Here is a 16,898-nt window from a genome sequence, read left to right as displayed (position 1 = left end):
AAGGGAATACTGATCATGAGGGGGTAAGGGACATATTTAAAAAGCTTCTAATTGAATAAGCAAAAAAAAGGTATATTAGTCTTATTATGTACAAAACAACACTTTATAAGGTAATAGGTTATAAGTAAAAACCAGTACAATACAGAACTATGGTTCTCTCACAGGACCTACCTCACAGAAAACATAAACATATTTCTCTGGTATCATGTCTTTCTATAGCATGAAAAGCCTAAACATTTTTATTTCGTAATTTCATAATCTTTAAAATACTAAATCGATACCTCCTAGAACTACATATTACTGTCATATTTAATATAAACCTAGTTCATACTATAGCATTTTTAATACATTTTGAGATTAAAAGTATTGTACAGGCTGGGCGTGGTGGCTCACGCCTGTAATCCCAGCACTTTGGGAGACCGAGGCTGGCGGATCACCTGAGGTCAGGAGTTTGAGACCAGCCTGGCCAACATGGTGAAACCCTGTCTCTACTAAAAATAGAAAAATTAGCTGGGCGTGGTGTCAGGCGCCTGTAATCCCAGCTACTCAGGAGGCTGAGACAGGAGAATCACTTGAACCCAGGAGGCAGAGGTTGCAGTGAGCCGAGATCGCACCACTGCACTCTAGCCTGGGCGACAGAGATTCTGTCTCCAAAAAAAAGTATTGTATAATTTTTTTAATGTTAAATCTGATAAGTTATAATAATATCAAGACTTCTTTGACTCATAGTTGAATAGTTCATATTGTAGAGAAAGTCACTATATCATTAATACAGCATTTTTAGCTTTTCTCCTTTCAACTGTGAGGGAAACATCTCTAAATTTAAAGAAGGTTAATGATTCATTAACAATTATATATGTTTATAAAAGTGTGGCGATTTCTTGGTCTATTGAAGAACATTTATTCCTTAGTATTGTATTAATCTTAATAAGAGCCTCTGTTACATGTAATGAATAATTTTTTTTTTCAGGGAAAGAAATTATAACAAAATACACACAAAAGTGATACTATGGCCGGGGGTGGTGGCTCACGTCTGTAATCCCAGCACTTTGGGAGGCCAAGGCGGGTGGATCACAAGGTCAGGAATTTGAGACCAGCCTGGCCAACATGGTGAAACTCCATCTCTACTAAAAATACCAAAAAAAAAAAAAAAAAAAAAAAAGCATCCAGGCGCAGTGGCAGGCACCTGTAATCCCAGCTACTTGGGAGGCTGAGGCAGGTGAATCGCTTGAACCTGGGAGGCGGAGTTTGCAGTCAGTTGAAATCGCGCCACTGCACTCTAGCCTGGGCAACAGAGTGAGACTCCATCTCAAAAAAAAAAAAAAAGAAAAAGTGATACTACATGGTCTAAAGTATTCCACCAGTTGCACTTTTCTACTAAAATAAAGCAACACACTGACTGATGCTCTTACTAGGTAAAATCCACACACTAAATGATAGTGGCCATCTCACAGTTTTTGTAATGGTTTCACACAATAGTTCTCTTTACATGGTATCTTATTTCAAGGTGATCTCACAAAATCAAACAGAGTAACACTGAATTTTTCTTTTCTTTCAAATTGCAAAATGATAAATAATTTCGGCTCACAAGACTATTACTTTGAGAGCTTAAGAAAACATTAAAACTTTCATTTTTCTATTTGTTTCAACTACAGTTGACCCGTGAACAACACAGGCTTGAAGCAGCTGGGACCACATACACGAGGACTGTTTCAACCAAACGCAGATCAAAATGATGGGATGCAGAACCTGCTCACAGGGAGGGCGACAAGATATGGGTTGTGCAGCATGACTGCAGGCCTTTAGCATGCACGCATTTTGGTGTATGAGTAGGGGAGTCCTGGAAGCAACGCCCTGCCTATACAGAGTGGTCAGTATTACAAAAATATCAAGTACATTTTTCTTTTTTTTGAGACAGAGTCTCATCCTTTTGCCCAGGCTGGAGTGCGGTGATGCGGTCTCCACCTCTCGGGTTCCAGTGATTCTCCTGCCTCAGGCTCCCGAGTGGCTGGGATCACAGGTACCCATCACCATGCCCTGCTAATTTTTGTATTTTTAGTCCAGTCAGGGTTTCACCATGTTGGCCAGCCTGGTCTCCAACTCCTGACCTCAGGTGATCCACCCGCCTCGGCCTCCTAAAGGATTATAGGCATGAGCCACCACGCCCGGCCATATCAAGTAAATTTTAAGTGGTCCTTTACCAATCCGATAAAAACAGTTTTAAGTATATATTGGTAACGCCGTAAGACCTTGAACTAAAAGACAGACTTGGAGGCTGGGCAATCAGTCAACCAGCTTCTGCATTCAAAGGCGTCCCAAGCGCGGCTGTTCAGAGAGGAGGGCTGCTGAAAAATAAAACAAATAGAGGACAGTCTCTGACCTTGGATTTACCATCTGAAAAAAGTCACAATAAACAATTCAACCCATTAAGTCTGTAGATAAAAGCAACTTATTAAGAGCCTAGGCCGGGAGCAGTGGCTCATGCCTGTAATCCCAGCACTTTGGGAGGTTGAGGTGGGAGGACTGCTTGAGTCCACGAGTTCGAGACCAGCCTGGGCAATACAGTGAGACTCAGACTCCACTGAAAATTAAAAAATTAGCCAGGTGTGGTAGTGTGTGCGCCAGACTGGAGGCTGAGGCAGGAGGACCACTACAGCCTAGGAGTTAAAGGTTACAGTAAGCTATGACTGCACCACTCTACTCCAGCCTAGATGACAGAGACACTGTCTCAATTTGAAAGGAAAAAAAAAAAAAAAAAGCTCAGAGGAGGCTGCCGTGAGTATGTAAGATATAAGATATGAGGCAGTTTGCAATCACTTGCAAGAAGAATTCAGAAGAATTTAGGATAAGAGTTGACACAGAAAAAGCCGCGCTAATGGTAATGACCTATATGACAGCCAACATGTCGAGAAAACAGCAAACTGGGAGCACAATTTTTAGTCTTGGATCTGTCCCTATCTTAGCTGTGTGAATTCAGAACAGTCACTTGGTCTTCCTGGGTCTCATTCATTCAATTCAGCAAGTACCCACTGAGCATCAACCAGTGCCAGGCACTGTTCTAGGCTCTGAAGATACCAGAGTGAACAGAAGTCCCCTGCCTGTGTGAAGTTTACTTTGATAAACTGTTAATAAATTTAAGAAGTCATGAATTGAAAGTAATAGTAGGAAAAGTCCAAACAGGTTTCTCAACTTCTATTAATACCACTGTGCTTTTTTAATTCATCTAACAGCATCTACCAGAGAGATCGCCCCCGAAACACACTGTACTGTGTGACTGTTTTCTATGCTAAATTCCCAGGGATCCCAAAGGCACATTTAATCCTTTTTATCAGAAATTCATGGTCCTCCATGTTCTGGTTCCAACCCACTTTTCTAGCCTTATCTTCCAAAATTCTCTTTCGTGAACTTCATGCTCGAAGTAGGTCATTTGACATTTTCTCAAATATACTTTTCATATCCCACCTTTTCAAACTTGCTCATGTGCCTCTCTACCTGAAAAGCCTTCTCCTGTCACTTGTCCATAAGCCTACCTGTACTTTAATCAGACTCAAGTATATTCTTGATATGACACTGACTTTCTGAGCAGGGAAGAAAGAAGATCAGATGATGCCCAAGCAAGATAATTTGCCTTTTTGGATTAAAGAGAAAAGTTTAAGGCAGGAAAGTGAATGAAGACATTATAAATTATGACTGAGATTGCACTATAATAAACAGATCCAAAAACATCTGGTTTTTAGAGTCAGTAGTTCTTGATTATGAATTGACTACGTAAGTGGAAAGAAATTAGTCTAAATGGACTCAAAATTATATGATCATGAATAGGATGATAAAGCGCTTACTAGGTAGCAAATAGTAGGTTTTCAACAAATGCTGAGCAAATTCCCTTTTTAAATTTATGAATTAATTTTCCTTAAGAAATTAGTAAATTCCTAAAAATAGACTGCAGTTAAATATTACATATTCATTCTTATTTTATGTAAAAACATTTTTACACTAATCATGACTAAGTACAACTAAAATTCAGTGATTACTAAGTATCATTTTAAAAAGAAATAAAATACAATACTAGTTAACATCACAGAAATATATAAATGGGTTTGTGCTCTTAAATTTATGAGAAGGAGGGATTGCATGTTAAACAGCATATGAAATAATGTCATAGACTGCTATTTACTTTAGATATCTTGCTTTATTTAAAAAAATAAAATTTCGAGACAGCTAAACACCACTATCACCCCTCTCTTCTCTCTGCTTCATTTTCTTTCTTTGAATCCTTTCATAGGCAACCACTAGTGTATAGCTGGTATATATTTTCTCACTCACAGAACTCTAGTACATTCACTGTGTACTTCAGCTTGCCACCCCAAATATTTCCCCCATGATAGAAGCAGGTGTATTTTTGTGATGGACATATATTCTGGTACCATGTGAATCAGGCTCTGAGACATTGTCATCTCATCAAATTATGGCTGACTAAATCACAAAAGATCAATTATCTTAAACAGATAAGTCTAATATACATAGAATTCTATTCTATGTGAGCTTAAGACATACATAAATAATTCAATATATTGTTTCAAATGTACCTTTCTTTATTCAATTTTTACATACTCTGTCTTGGGTCATGATGATGATCTATTGTTTTCTCAGAATTTAGAACTAGTTGTCTCGTTTCAGAGTGTTTTCATTTTCACACTGCAGAGATTAATAAAATCTTCAAGCAGTCTCCTTCCAACAAGGTACCTCATTAGAGTTTAAAGTACACTGTAGGCATTTAGAAGTAAACATCCTGTTATTGCTAATTGAGATATTCCTGGAAATGGGGGCTGGAGATGAATTTTACAAAAAATACACAAGGACGTTATTTTTAACTGAAAAGATACTATTAACTTTCTTTTTTAATAAATATATTTTTAAAATCTTGAATATTTAATTATATTCATTCTGCCTCAACTGAGGTGAGACAAATACTTTTAAGTTTACAATTCTGATGCCCAGCTCCTGAAAAACTAAAATATTAATCAGTATTAATGACTAATATTAATACATAAACAAGTATTTGAATAAATAGCGTGTTTATGCTGATATCTGAGCATGAAAGCAAATAATGTTTTTTTTTTTGATTTTTGAAAGACTTTGTACTTTGAATCTCCTATTCCTAACTGGAAGCACAGAAGTGAAGACTGAGCTTTGCTTTTGTATGAAATGTAATATGCATGAAATTTAAATATACTTTGAAGAAATCAAACATATTATCATACATTCACAGACCTTAGTAGTTTAAAAAAGGCCACGAATCTTGTTTAAAACAAACAATTGCACATTAAAAATAACTAATGTATAAAGTCTTAGATTCTGAATTCCAAAATTTAATTGTTCTACCCATTAAAGACACCATTCTGGTTCAGCCCTTAATCACGACACGTGAAAGGCGCTATAATGTATTGTCACTCAACTCTTAAAAACTCCAGAATTCACCAAGATGAAAACTATTGCTTTCAAAGTGGTCAACATAGGGGTTGCTGCCTTTTTCAGATGACGAAGTCATTTCTCAATACAATACTGAGAACTTTCTCTTCGGAAAAGGCCTCACAGGCTTTTAGCATTATTTTTTCTGAATATAACTAACTGTGGTAATTACTCTCTCGGGAATAGATCTAATTTTTTTGAAATAGCCAAATGCTGGTTAGTCAAGCCTGTGAAGGAAGGCAAGCAATCAAACTAGTTAAATTGGTATTTCATCCAATGAGGAATGCCTATAATAACAAGAACTATTTTTATCTGTGACTTGAAAATAAACTCAAATTCAAAAAAGTAGTTTCAAAACAGTTTGGTTAATGGTACTATCACGGAACATTGGCAAAGTGAGAATCTATTCATAATAAGGACAACCCCCTTCATTTTTAGAATCTCTATTATGACCAAATACCAAAAGTAGCAGGCATATGCAGTCCATAGCACAACCATTTCCCTGGAAGCTGGTGAGTAAGCATACTCCTTTTTTCCTAGGATTTCTCTGCAGAGGATGCTGTCACTTCTTATTCCTTAGGCAAGCTGCATTCACAAAAATACCACAAAAAGTTCAAATATATACACAAAGAAAGCAGGACACGTATGTAAAAATAAGCTAACCCAGTAGCAAATGTAAACATTTAGTATCTATTTTATTTGTTCACATTATGTATTATTTCTAGTTTTCTTTTTCTTTTTCTTTTTTTTAAGAATTGTGAATCAGAGAATTGAAGAAACTCTACAGAACTTCTCCAAGAAGCTACAGTGTTCAAAATCATTGATCTGGTTCACTTCCCTCCTTTTACAGGTAGTAATCCAGAAAAGTCCAGCGACTTTTCCAAGGCTACACCACCAGAAAAGTTTGCTAATTTACTTGACTTCCTAAGCAGAAGGTTTTAGCTGACCAAAACTATACAAAGACCACTAATAAATTAGCCTTAGGCACCAAGGAGTAAACACAAACATAATTTATCATTTTGCCAGGTTCAATAAAAACCATTCTGATGTGTTAATAGCCTTTAATAGTAAAAACATTAGCCATCAATTAAATAAACAAGCCATTAAATGGGGAATAGAAATGTCAATAAAGGCATAATCTACTAATTTTCAAATCAATGATGCTAATCATTGCTAGATATTAATCAGGGAGTGGACATTAGCTATACCATAGATGATCACACCTCATTTAAAAATCTGAATTAAAAATAAAAACAGGAGAACAATACAAAACATATATTGCCTCAATAAGCACTTGTTGATAAATTAAATGATTTGCCTTGAGCAAATACGAAAATGTAACATCCAATCCAATGGTTACAATGTTTATGAAAAGTTATAGACTGGTATCATATTTCTATTCTACAATAGGAAATAGAACTTACATGTAAAGCAAAATTTAGGACTAAAATCAAAACAAAACCTAATTTGACAACTGCACTGGATACAGAATTCACTAATGAAGAAAGACAAAGGCTGGGTGTGGTGGTTCACACCTGTAATCCAACACTTAGGAGGCCCAGGCAGGAGGACTGCGTGAGCCAAGGAGCTCAGAGACTAGCCTAGGCAATGTGGTGGGACCCTTTTTCTACAAAACAATATTTAAAAAATTAGCTGGGCATGGTGGCACACACCTGTGGTCCTAGCCATTGCCGAGGCTGAGGTGGGAGGATCACTTGTGTCTAGGAGTTGGAGGCTGTGGTGAGCCGTGTTCATGCCAATACACTCCAGCCTAGGTATCGGGACAAGGCCTAGTCTCAAAAAAAAAAAAAAAAAAAAAGGAAAAAAGACATACGTGATTTCATACATGATTTAGGTATTTGCATGTCTGGGTCCAAACCTCTCACTAACAACCAATTTAACTGTTCTATGACTCAGTTTCCATATCTTTAAAATAGAGATCATGAAAGTATTTAATTTCATGAGTTGTTCTGAAGATGAGATGAAATCATATATAAAGGGTTTAACACAGATGCTATCTTTCAGTAAATAATAAATGTCAGCTATTATTAGGCCTTGGCTTCTCTTCTTACAAAATGTCCAGTCTGGATTACATAATTTTGAAGATTATTTTCAGTTCTAAAAGTCTCTAATTCTATTCATTTTCTCAGGAGAAAGTAAAATTGGTTTTTAGAGTATTGTGGGGTTTTGTTCTTTTTTAAATTAATTTATTTTTTGGGGGAGACAGAGTCTTGGTCTGTCGCCCAGGTTGGAGTGCAGCAGCACAATCTCGGCTCACGGCAACCTCCGCCTCCTGGGATCAAGCGATTCTCCTGCCTCAGCCTCCTCAGTAGCTGGGATTACAGGTGCACGCCACCACACCCAGCTAATTTTCTTGTATTTTCAGTAAAGACAGAGTTTCTCCATGTTGGCCAGGCTGGTCTTGAACTCCTGACCTGAGGTGATCCACCCACCTCAGCCTCCCAAAGTGCTGGGATTACAGGCATGAGCCACCACGCCTGGCCCAGCTTTTTTTGTTCTTAAGGTGGATGAAGATGGAGCAAGAGAGCAGAAATACGGGGTTTCTTTTCCTCTTCTTCTAGCACTCCTCACCTGTAAATCTCTCGACAGCAAAATGTTTGTCAGTCCTTCCAGCATTCCTCACCTATTAATCTTCTGGTAACACAATCACGGAAGGTATACTGATTCTTGTTCTAAATTATCATCTTAAAGATTGTCTCTTCCCTACTTTAGTCAGCCAGAGAGAACTGCATTAGAGATGATGTTTGCCAGTTTTAAAAAATATTACAATCATGAGTATCTTTATCAATGTGTATACATTTCAAGTTAACCGTGCATGTAAGTTAATATTTTTTTCTTACTCAAATTTACTGTTAGGCTTCAATGAACTTCTTTTCATTTTGGAAATTAACATTTTGCTTCACCTAAACACCCAACACCTGTCGGAACTTAGCTACCCCAAAATCTCACCCAACAGAAAATGCAAAGAAATGGAGGCATTAAGCCAAAAGGTCTACGGAGAAGCCAAAACTAATGAAGTTAATAAAATTAGCTCTGAGTCTTTACTCAGAAACTTTCTGTTCTTATTTTATGCATAAATTACAATAACAACAACAACAAAATAACCCGTGTTATTTGATGACAGAGCAGTAAGAAGTGAAAGCTGACAGCATGACAGGACCATTTAGACGGGGATATCCAGCCTCATCCGCTCCTATGTAAACAATTATATTTTCACACAGAACAATAAAATAACTGACGTTTGTAATGACCTTCCATCACCACAAAATTCTATTTAGTGTACTCATCCAATAAGCATTCGAGACTTATGGAATAACTATTTTCTTAGCATCATGCTTAGTGCTGGTATGTAAGGATGAATGAGACAAAGTGGTTCTCTGAAAGAACTTGTCCCCCTAGTGGGGGAGAGGGAAATGTAAACAAATGACTACAGGATCCTGTGTTAAGTGCTCACAGAAATAAGAATCAGGTGCTAAGGAAGCAAGAGAGGAGGAGGAGCCAGAAGAAATGCTGTGCAAGGCTGGCGCGGTGGCTCACGCCCGTCATCCCAGCCCTTTGGGAGGCTGAGGCGGGTGGATCACCTGAGGTCAGGAGTTCGAGACCAGCCTGGCCAACATGGTGAAACCCCATCTCTACTAAAAACACAAAAAAATTAGCCAGGTGTGTTGGCGTGTGCCTGTAGTCCCAGCTACTCCAGAGGCTGAGGCAGGAGAATCTCTTGAACCTGGGAGGCGGAGGCTGCAGTGAGCAGAGATCACACCACTGCACTCCAGCCTGGGCAACAGAGTAACACTCTGTCTCAAAAAAAAAAAAAAAAAAGAAAAAGAAATACCAGGCAAGTCAGCTCTTGGAAGCTCTGTGAAATGCAAGGAAGGGGCACAGGCATCATCGACCAGCAAAAACACTGGTGTGAAGGTGGGAGTGGAAGAGCAGTGGAGGGTGAGGTAGGATCACCAAGGGTCTGATAAAACACAATTCAGAATGACAACTGTGACAACAGTGTGGAGGCTGGATTAAAGAAAAGACAGGCAGAAGGCAGGGCAACCCAAATGGAAAGCTAGTAAAATAGCGTATGGAGAGCTGAAGAGAGCCTGAATTTGGGCCCTGATGGTGGGAACAGAGTGGGGGAATGAGAGAGTTTATACTTCATTTTAGACACCTTTTGATCCAATTTGTTTTTTAAATAAATGTTTCTTAAACAAATAAGTTCTTTCTGATCAAGAAAATGTGACTCTCTCCTGAACGAACTATTTTTGGTGATTTTGAGTCCCTGAGATTTTAGTGCTACATAATTCATAGCATGATGATAAGGAGATATCTCCAGTAAAGTCTGAAACAATACTTTAGGTATTTTGATAATGGGCCAGTGTTTTCTTTCATATGATAAAAAGATTTCTACTTAGCTCCCATTAATTGTAATAAAAGAGAATTCAGTATAAAGTGAAGCATACCCTAAACTCCAATCAGTAATGTTTCCCAGCTTTGCCTAGGAAAACAGAAACCTTGTGTGCAGCACTTAATTGCTTTAACTGGAGTTTCCAAAAACATTAGATCTTGTACTGCGTTTAATAAAACTCTTCCTCTTATTGAACAATACTGGTTCAAACATTCAAGCAAGAATTCCATTTTATTGGAGTTGATATGAAACACATCACAAGGAAAATCTTGGCCATAAAGTTAAGAAATATAAACTATAAATCTTATGGCTTTAACTTCATAAGGGAAGTGATGACTCCAGAGCAGCAGCAATAGAACTACTAAAACTTGAGGCACTTTCAAGTAAACACACTTACGCACTTGTTAAAACAAACATTCTTCCCACCGCTAAAATCGACGTTGGCAAGTCTCGCCTCTTACTAGCTTAAAAACAATTTGAAAAGTAGCAGAATTGCAGCTTCTTTGCAAAAAGACTAATCATTGTCATTAAAAGACCCTTAAAAGCAAATACAGAATGGTCAGCCGACCTGATCACCTTAATTTTTAATGAAGGGGTATTTCCATATAAGACGATGTGTGAAACACACTTATGAAAGAAACTCTATCATTAAAAAGAGACTAATTTTAATTTTCACCTTCATTCTGATTATCTACAATCAGAGGAAATAATATTTGAAAATGAAAAGAATATGATAAAGCCATATGTAAAAATGTGTAAGTGATAAAACAAGCAGACGTGGCTGTCATAAAATAGCCAAATGGCTTTTCCCACCTCCATCAAGGTCACTTCACTGATGATGGGCTCAATAAGATGATAATGCATTTAACCACTTTCCTTGCATCTGACTTCGACCTCACAAATCCAAATGGCCTTGTTTAACTACCCTGGCCTTTCAGCATTTCCCTGAACAAAGATAATTAAGGAGATGTACTGCCCCCTACTATCACAGGAATTGAAAGCCAAATAAACTTTTAAGAGCACAGCCAGGTGTCTATTCCGCTAATGTACAACTTTGAAGCAGGAGGTAAAATGAAATAATGGTTAAATAATTATAAAAGGTTAACAATGTTAAATTTGTTATATAAGGTAATTTTGTTTTATTTAAAAGAAAAGGCATAAAAAGAGATCTAGATTACATTTTACAGGTCTCTAGACAGCAGGCCCTCTCTCTCCCTGCCGGAAACAGTTTAAGGCTAAGGAAAAAAAGGTGCTGTGCACAAACCAGGATGAAATCAATTCACTGAAACTTTCACACATCATTTTAATTTTTTACAAATTTTAATATATATAACCACAAAAGACTAAAGCGTTTTTTAATGTTACTTCCATATTAGTCATTTTGTTACGCTTTGTAATATATTCTGCCTCTTTAATGTACAAAACAAGACATTTATGTCAAACACTATTTAATATTAAGTGAGGGGAATAATAACATTTAAGAGAGAAACTCTGTTTTTCTTTTAAATACTACAGTATGCCATTTCCCAAACTTAACTATTATTTAAATGTGATATGCCTACAAATATTTGTGTGTACTTTTCAATGATTATTCCTCCCTTGTAAAATGAATTTACCATCATACCAACATACCATTCATGGCATAAACTGTTTCTGGGAAACCAAAAAGGTAGTTGTTTTCAACCTGTAAAACAACTGCCAATAGTAAAATTTTTACTTTCAACAGCAAAAATTAAGAGTAGACATTTCAAAACGTAAATACATAGGATTTTAACTGAACAGCTGGGTTTGTAACTAAAATCAATGTATAAACAACAATCCTAAAACAACTGGTTTCTTAAACATGAAAATACCATCCTTTCAAACCTGCTATATATGTATATATATGTATACAAATACAAAATAATCTCTCTAGTACACACATTGTTGATCTTTATAGGGAAAACCAAATGTGGACATATCAGAAGACAATGTATTCCAGATACCCAACAAGAGAACTCAGCTCAGGTCAAAAGGCCTTATGCAAAAATGAGTGTTAGAATAACTTTTCATCTCAGACAAAACTCCAAGAAGAGTTACACAAATTTTCTGTATTGCATATTATCTATTGCTAGAGGTATCTGTCATACCAAACTGATAAATCTAAGCGTAATAAATTTCTAATGCAAAATATCTCTTTTAGAATAAAGAAATATGTTATTTGGGCTTTAAAATAGTCAATGTTTATGGATATGGAATCACTTCACGCCATTATAGCCAAAACAGCACTTATCATTCATAACTTAAAATCCATATTTATATTCTTTAGATTTGTCAAGATCAAAGTGATGTAGCAAAAATTTCACCAATGATCCTAATCTGAACCTTTGGGAGCCCTCCTGCTCCTCTCTCCCATTCCTCTGATAGCCCTTATGCTTTCATTCCTTTCTCTCTGCCAGGAAGTTCCACGGCTTGTATTTGTGACTGCAGTTGTATTAGCTAAGAAGCAGGCCACTGAAAGATCTAACCATTTGGCCACAACTACTTAGAAGTTCTGGTCTAACCCAAAAGGGTACAGTTTACTGCACGGTGCCCCACGTGCCCCCCTCAAAAAAAATCTAAAAAGAAAACTTCTGCTCCTAATAATTTATTTACTTTCTTCACCAAACCACTCTATCTCCATGGCACCATTTTCACAACATTCAAATATCCTTAAGGAAGAATATCCGTTTTCTCAAGTGTTAGGTGCTAAAGCACTCACATCTATGATAAGAGAATAACTACAGCCGTCCTTTCATTTAAACTACATATGTCTGTATGTGTGCATGCATACATATAGATTTTCACAGAATAAGAAATCCATAATAAAGCATCAATTTATCACATTAGTGTAAAATTTAAATTTCCTTTAAATGAGGAAAAGTTACTATAAAATAACTCATTTTAAGAAAAATGTAAAACAAATATATTGTCCTGTATTTAGCATTTACATCTGGATTGCCAGAAAGGTGGCTTGTTAGAAATCTTTATTCACAATTGTTTAAAGTAAAGCCTACCAAACAAAATAAATTATAAACATAAAGAACTGATGTTCCAAAGCCCAGTCTCTTAATTGCTGATCAGAGCTGAAAACAGATCTTTTTTCTCCACTAATTGAATGAGTCTTGTTAAATCTTTTGAAATGAACTTTAGAAAATGCAAGAATACAGCGTAGAACAGGTTCTTTAATTTGGGTCATTTTCTGTTACTTGCAGTAGTGACGGGTGCTTAGCAACGCTGTTCTGGTGGCCCTTTTAAGGAAATGAATACCTGAAATACAGCATTTTAATCTATTTTATAGCATTAATTATCAAGATCACTGTATTTCGACAGTGTCTCCTTTGCCACTTGCTTACATTATGAAAGAAAGGAGTCCCGTGAAAAATTGAATGTATTATTCCAGATGACAGAAGATCCTGTGCACCTCCTTAACCAAGGCAAAATATGTAGGAACATAAGAACTAACAGTAAACAGAAGCCACAGAAAGCTTTAGTTTAAATGTTTAGAGAAGGATATTACACTGAAAATCAGTGTTCAGACATCAGTAGAAGAGTCCATGAGAAGTCGCTTTTCTTTTTCTAAATCTTCGAGAAGAATTAAATTCTATTATGCCCCATACTAGGCCACTGCTATCTAAGAAACGTGATGCAACAGCCAAAATTTAGTATGATTTTATTTGGTAGTTAAAAATCTGCTGAATACTTTAAATACTTATTTTTTTTTTTTTATAAAGGAGGGTTTTTACATGAGAAATAACAACAAGAATATCATTTGAATTATGGCCAAGTTATTCACTTCATATTTATTATATTGTGCTGCAATGATAAACTACTAAGAAGGCAGGAAAACAAGGTAAAATGCAGGGCTACCAAGCAGTTTCTAAGAAATCAAACTGCCATGTCATACTCTGGAAATACGTCCATTCACATCTTATTAATGATCAATACAACAGGTTAAGAAACAAGTCATTAAAAACATTTGGAATGCGCCTTTCTATCTTTTCCTGATGTCAACTGTCATTGTTAAAAGTACAACTCTTTTAACTTTTTCCTCATAATTAAACAATTCATTTTAGATATCATGTCCTGAAGAAGGAAGGTAACGCTCTTATACAGCACTATTCTTCTCTATCTTCACAGCTAATAAGAGATCAAGTGACTCCCTCTTTGTCTAGAATGTACCCTAATTTCAGTCTTTCACAGCCAATTTTTTAAAGCTTTTTAACAGTCTCTGAAGATGAGAAAGGAACCAGGTGAACCACCTGCAATCATATTTTTGTAAGTTTCAGTCTACCAGTTAATGTATAATCACCACCTCTTTAAATTAAACTTACTTTATAGCGGATCTCAAATTCATCATCACATTGTGTAAATCACAGTATAAAATGGGATAACACCAACATTTCTCAAGTTTTTTAACCTCTTATAGCAGATGGCCTCTGCTTGGAGTTTAGTCTGTTGAACACTGCAGTTGCATTTTAATACCTGGGAGTCCGCTGAAAAAAACAGAATGTGGGGCACGGACCAGTTACATGCTGCACTAAAATATTCGGCTGAGAGGGAGGCTTAGTTAAGTTAGCTGATTTCTAAAATGCCTTCTCTGGGTATTTTCAATCCTTTCTTAAGGACTACTTTAACAATTAGCACACAGAGGTCTTTGGATGGCTCTCTGAAACATTTAAAATCAGAGAACAAAAGGTTTATTTTAAAAATGAAAACCTTGGCTTGTACAACTCCAGACGTGAATCTGCTTTCAATTACTGAAAGTATTTCCACTTTAGTGGAAGGGGATCAAATCTTCAACTACACCATCTTAAGGCACTGAATTTGATTATATTAGGCTTTCAGAAGACAGAATGACTCTGTGACACAGGCACATATAGCTGTATATATCATTTATATGATATTCCACAGAGATAGAGACGCCAGCACAGGAGAGGGAGGAAATGTGACTTTCTCATTCCCAGAGCTGCCACAGATCTTTGTTTTGTTTTATTGAAATACACACATCAATGGCAAATGATTTTTACTTTAATAGACACAGCACAAGTTTTTCCAAACCATCTCCAACTATCTTTGCACAGGAGTAGCCTGCATCGAAGCACAACTGCAAAGTTGAATTTCTCTGAGAGACTGCTCTATTAAACCTGACAAAAATCACACTACGTATTTCGCAGGCAAAAGACTGCTCTTTAATGAGCAAGCTTATTTTGTACCTTTTCCCCCATTAAGCAATTAGTATGATGGATTTTAGTTAATGGAACCAAAGGGCTGATTAATTTAAGCTCAATGCCGATTTTTGCACATTTCAGACATAAATTATCCAAAATCACTACTGCTAAGACTGGCTCCCAACGAATTCGCAAAAGTCACCGAATGCAGGCAAAAACGCAGCTTTGCCTCAAGGATTAGGACAGTACACTACTCATGAAAAAAAAATCCATCTAATTAAAAATACCGGGAACAAAAGACTCCATTCTCCCCGCGGCTACCTGCACCACTCCGGGTGACGAAGAGTCATCGAGAAAGTTCAGCCTCCATCTCTTCGAAATCCTTAAATGTGGTCCCTCAGGGGTTAAAAAGCCACCTCATCTCAGATGCGAATGTTGCCTCCGCACCGATTCAAACCCGCGCCGAGCCTCCTCCCATTCCGACACCACAAGGGAGAAAAGCGGAGCCACCGGCCCCGGAGCTCAGCGCAGCCGCCGCCGCCACCGCCGCGGTCCCCGGAGCGAGCGAACGCCCCTGCCGCGCGGGGAGCCTCACCAGGAGCCGCGCTCCGCCAGCCCGCCCCAGGCCGCCGCCGCCGCCGCCGCCGCCGCCGCCGCTCACCCACCTTGCCGCGGCGCGCCCTCGCTGTGGCCGTGCGGAGCCGAGCCCGGCGCTGCCAAGTTGCCTGGGTCTGGAGCGTATCGTGTTACAGCGCCAGGCTCCAGGCTCGGGCTGCGCGCGGCGGCCAGACATGATAGGCTGAGGCTCCTCTGTTTACACCCGGCCGCCGAGGGGGCGGCGCGCCGCTTAACCCCTTCGCGCCGGGCCGCCGCCGCCGCGGCCCGCCAGCCCCGCGTCCCGCGCCCCGGCCCGGCCGCCGCCTCCTCCCCTCGCCTCACCCCCTCACCCCGCTCCACACACGCGGGCCGGGGCCTGCGAGCAGCCGTGCCCCCAGCGAAGACGGGGGAACTGCACTGAGAAGCCGCTCCCGGCACGCTCGGAAGACCCCGCGGGGCGGCATCCTCCCCTCCACACACGCACGCTCGCGAGCCGCCCCGGGCAGCGGCCGCGTTCTCTGGCGGGGCTTCGCGGGCGGCTGTGGATCCCGCCACAGAGCTGTTCTCCCGCCACAGAGCTGTTCTCCGGCAGCGCTACTTTCCCGTGCTCACAAAAGCATCTCTCTCCCAACCCATGAATGGATCCCGACCCCTGCTCTGCCACCATTCATGCGTCCCGCATCCCAGGTGTCGCCTTCACCCACACGACCCACGTCCCCGCGAAACTCGGCCCTCCAGCTTGCGGGACGCGCTGCCTGCGAGGCGGGCCCGGCGGTACCTCGGGGGCGGAGGGGTCGGTCGCAGGGCCCGGAGCCTGGCGCCCGCGGGGCGTCCGCGGCGAAGGGGTGGGTGTCGCTCGTGAACGCGGCAGGGACCGGCGCAGCCCGCGCTCGCCCCTCGGCCTCGGCCGCCGCCTCTCCGCCACTTTCTCGGCCCTTGGGCGGACCGGCCCGTGGCGGGGGCTGCTTTGCGCCCTTGTCCCCGCAGCAGTCGCGGACCCCCATTAACGCTGAGGAGTCAGTGTCACGATCCGGGGAGAGAAGACGGTCCCAGGGGCTGAAGGCATGTGTGCAAGTGGCCCGAGCCACTCTCCATGATGTGCCAGGGCTGGACAGCCCTGATCCGGAATAGCTAATGTGGTGTTCTAACTAGCTTTACTTTTAAATAAAATATACTTCAATACTGCAGCACTTAAATTTTTATAAAAAATTGTCTTTTTTTCCTCC

The 16,898-nt window shown here is 39.5% G+C and overlaps 1 protein-coding gene across 8 annotated transcripts in view; it reads right to left on the bottom strand.

Annotated features, from left to right (window-relative positions):
- The window catches only part of TENM3 (teneurin transmembrane protein 3), a 659,662-nt gene that overhangs the window by 343,843 nt on the left and 298,921 nt on the right, over positions 1-16,898 (bottom strand). For 2 of the 8 annotated variants that reach the window (XM_078001697.1, XM_078001699.1), the window contains exon 1: positions 15,741-15,808. The gene's annotated coding sequence lies outside the window, so the exon portion shown is untranslated. 8 annotated transcript variants of the gene reach the window in all.

The sequence above is a fragment of the Macaca mulatta genome, chromosome 5 (assembly GCF_049350105.2).
Source record: "Macaca mulatta isolate MMU2019108-1 chromosome 5, T2T-MMU8v2.0, whole genome shotgun sequence".
NCBI lineage: Eukaryota > Metazoa > Chordata > Mammalia > Primates > Cercopithecidae > Macaca > Macaca mulatta.
This window is presented reverse-complemented; position numbering and strand designations above follow the sequence as displayed.